A 4,297-nucleotide genomic window follows, 5' to 3' on the forward strand; every position below is an offset into this window, starting at 1 on the left:
GGGGCTGAGTGTGTGGGGATGAGGGGAGGGGGGAGGAGGGACAGGACTCCTGAAATAACATCTTCTTTCCAGCAAGGTGGAAGAAGAAACGGCCCCTTTGTTTTGATAATTAGCTAAGCCCAAACTAGGAAAGCAGATGTGTTTGCTTAGCTAATCATAAGACAAGTTTCTTTCAAAGAACTTCATTGAGCGATTGCATTTGCGAAGGAAGGAGGATTTCATCTTCTTCTTCCTTGTTTCCCACCCTCCTCTATTTTTATTATTTTTTCCCCTGAAGTTCTTCTAATATGATATAAACGCTTCCGATTACCTAGACGGAAAGAAGGCAAAGCCTCTTCAGCGCAGCACCGGGCTGGCCCCCGAGCCGCACAGCCACCCCGAGCTCTCCCTGCTCACGCCAGATCTGTTGACATTTTATTTGGGGGGGCTGGGTGGGGGGAAGAGGGGGATGGGGTGGGTAAGAGAGGAGGGGAGTGGAAAAAAGAAAAACAGAGAGAGAAAGAAGGGGGGGGGGAAATAAAGTTTTAATGACATGTATGACATATTAAATTAGGCAGTTTTACAATTGGGTTTGAATGCGATGCTAACTGATTACAACTGTGTTATCAAAAGGGTGATAAGATTTATAACTTCGTGAGCACAAGCCTCTCCTCTTAATGACAATAGATGTTCAATAGCAGAAATCTGGTTTCTATTTCCCAAGAAGAGACGCTGTGTGTCTCCGTTGCCCCTTTATTGCCGCAGGATTCAAGATTCTCTCTAAAACAGCTTGGCACTTAGAAATCCACAGGCCAGGAATACCTTTATGGTCCCTATTAACTACTGTGTTATTTACACTTTCGCTGGTGCTTCTCACTCAATACCCCTATCACATACGGTGGATAACACAGCCTCTCTCATTGCCTTTCGCTGGGTGTTTGGGGGTTATATTTTGCAGTTCTTTGCTTTACAAAAGGGAAAAAAAAGGAGGGGGGGGGGGGAGGGGGGAGGAAGAGGAAAAAAAACCAACCCCACAGCTCCGTCTCTTACACCCCTCTCCTCCCCAGCTCCCTAAACCAACACATTAAGCAAACTTTAAAAACTGGGTTCCTATTACAAAGCAGCGCCCAGGACTAACTGCTTTAAAATTACTGCATAATTAGATTTAGTTGAATTTCACCATTAATTAGGCAGCCGCACTGCGGGGAGCCTTTGAAATCTGAGAAAATGGGAAAAATCATCTGAAGCACGTTTTTTAAACCAAACTTCAATAAATCCTGACAAGGCCTGCATTTCTCCGTGTATCTCTTTCCATCCTAAAAAGCAAAGCGGAGCGGACGCGATCCCCAGGACCCACTAAAGTTTTAATTAAGAAAAAAAAAAAAAAAAAAGAAAGAAAAAGGGGAAAATAAGTGTGTGTGTGAGAGAGAAAGAAATAAAAGTAAAGCCCATCTCCATTTCCACATCTCGCTCCTTATCAGCGGCGACGGCGACTACCGAGCTCCTCGAAACATCCCCCTTTTTCTCCTTTCCTTTCCTTTTCCTCTCTTTCTCTCTTTCCCTTCCACCCCCGCCACCCCCCTCACCCCCCTTTTTTTCTTTTTAAGGCACCTTCCCCAGGATCCCGCTGTCTCTGCAGGCGCAAACCCTAAATGTAACACCCCGGGGTAGGTCTGACTCCGCTTCAATGGCCATTGAGCCGCGCTCGCACGGGGGAGATGCTTCCACAGGTCATTGACATGCAGATGGGATACCAGCGCTGGGGGAAGACGCACTACGGCCCCGCAACTCTTTCCGCCGGCCCGACAATCCCCCGACCGCTCCCCACCGCGGAGGACCTTGCGCGGAGTTCCGGGGGGAACGCAGGACACCCCCCCCGGTTCCCCGTTTCCCCCCGTGCCCCGGCTCCGCAGGGCGCGGAGCGAGCAGGGCCGGGGCCGCCATGTTGGCTGAGCTCATCGGACCCCGCGGCGGACTTTCCCACGCATCGCTTCCGCGGCCGCGCAGAGCTCCGCGATCCCCCAGTCCCTCCCTCCCTCTCCTTTCTCCTTCCCCTCCCACCCACCCTCCCACCCCCGCCCCTTCCCTGGCCGCCGGCGGCGCGGCCCCACGGGCGGGCGAACCCCGCGGGCTCCGGGCGCTTCCCGGCCCCGCCAGCCCCACACGCGGGCTGGCACCGCCCGCCAAGCGCCTCCTCTTGCCCCAACCCTCCGCTTTTGTCTGAACTTGGGAGAGCCGCCTCCTCTCCGCGCCCCCTCCGCGCCCTGCGCACGGGCGGACTCCCCCCCGCCTCCGCCATCGCTCTACCGGCGGGGTCGGGGAAGGTTTGGGAAACCGGCTGCAGGGAGGGAAGAGGAAGAGAAGGAAGAGAAGGGAAAGGGGGAGGTTGAAGAAGACCTTTCCCGAGATGTGGTTTGCATTGCGGGCGGCTCTCCAGCTTTCGCTGTCGTTCCGGGTCGCCTTTGGGTCTTTCCCCGCCAGACCCCGCGCCGGTGGCAGGGGTGGTGGGGAAAGAATAAAGCGAACTAAGAGCAGATTAAAGAAAAAAATACAAGGGAGGGGTGGGAAAGGGGGGGGAAATCGCACGTAAAAAAAAAAATAAATTAGAGATTTATAGGGAAAGAGTCGCCATGTTTAGCAGGGTTTTTTTTTCCTCCCTTTTTTTTTTTTTCCCCCTTGGAGAGGGGAAAAAAAAAATCTCACTTCCACATAGAACAAGCTTCTCGATCCCAACCCTCCTCTTTTGTCCAATTCAATCTTTGGATAGATCTTTTGTTCTAACTCAGCATGAAAAGAAAAACTTTCTTTAAATGCTATAAACTTAAAACTAACTGAAGTCCCTAAACAAATCCTCCTCTGAGCATTCCAAACATATATACATGGGGCTGGTGTGTGTGTGTGTGCGCGCGTGTGTGTGTGTGTTTTTATTTAACCCTGGTGCATTTTCTGTTTACTATTATTCTCTGTGAACCAAAGCTCGCTGCAAGAAACTTATAAATACAGAGAGATAGCTTACAGGCTTTAAAACATAAAAAGCAGAGAATGTTTTGGATTTGAAAATCATAAATTATAATTTAATGCCAATAACAATTTACAACAAATGGTTGTTTACAATAAACTAACACAAAACAAACAAGTCAAGATCCTGTGTTCTTAGTAAGCATAAAAACTTCACACACACACACTCTCACATGGATAGCACTTGCAATAGAAAAAGCTAAATCTAGAGGTCAGCAATCCCCTGCAATAATAGTATATTTATATATTTATATATATATATATATTTATAGAAAAGGAGCCATGATTCAGATGTAAAACTGCTCAAATTCACAGTCACACGCCCCTCAGCCCCTAGTACAGATGTGTCTAACTGGAACACACTAAAGATCAGGGTTTAATCGACTTTACAGAATGATCTCTCTCCCTCCCTCTCCCTCTTTTTGTCAAACCACAACATGGTGTAGTTACGTGTGGTAAAAAGGGAGAGGGGGAAGCCTCAGACAAGAACAAAATTGCAAGCTTTCACATACAAAGCATCTGCTATGGACCGGGGAGGGGGGGATGGGGGGACGGGGAAAAAAAAAAAAAAAAGAGAGACACACACACAAAACAAAATATCAACCCCTTGCAAAACCACAGCATCTTGCCTTCCTTCAGATTTGGGGGCTTTTGCCTTCTCGGGATAGCACTAAATTCACAACTGGTGCGTCCGATCCGCTGCCACCAGCCCTGGCAGGTCCCCACCGCATCAGTGGGAGCTGTGACTGCGCAGGGATGCAAGAGAGGGCCCTGGAGCTACACAGGGAAGATGCATGGACGCCTACGCATGTATGTATGCAAGTATACATACAGACATATATCCCATATGTAAAACAGAGAGATGACCTGTGGTCATGCTTTCACAGTCTAAGGTTAAAAAAAACCAACCCCCCAAAAAAATTCCACTTGAGAGTATATATACATTAAAATCCGACTCCTCAGTGCTAGAAGCTAAAGCCACTCCATTTGAAGACCTCTCAATGACAACGATAGATGGCAACTACGGAGTATTATAAAAAATCACACCTACTTAAAGAAAACTCATCGCAAACAACTGACCTATATTTACAATACTGCTATTACCTTGCTTGAATGATCTTGTGCGCTGTATGTCAAGACATTTACAAAAGATTTTTCGCCCCATTCTGATCACAAAATAGATACTGATCTCCAGATTTCTAATACTTTTTCACAACAATACCTTTCCTACGCAGGCACTTAAGTGTGACAAAAATAAGGGCCTTTTTTTTTTTTTTCTTTTTCTTTTTTTTTTTTTTTC

At 47.7% G+C, this 4,297-nt stretch overlaps 1 protein-coding gene across 1 annotated transcript in view; it reads left to right on the plus strand.

Annotated features, from left to right (window-relative positions):
* The window catches only part of ITGA11 (integrin subunit alpha 11), a 72,117-nt gene that overhangs the window by 50,983 nt on the left and 16,837 nt on the right, over positions 1 to 4,297 (plus strand).

The sequence above is a fragment of the Pogoniulus pusillus genome, chromosome 17, assembly GCF_015220805.1.
Source record: "Pogoniulus pusillus isolate bPogPus1 chromosome 17, bPogPus1.pri, whole genome shotgun sequence".
Lineage (NCBI taxonomy): Eukaryota > Metazoa > Chordata > Aves > Piciformes > Lybiidae > Pogoniulus > Pogoniulus pusillus.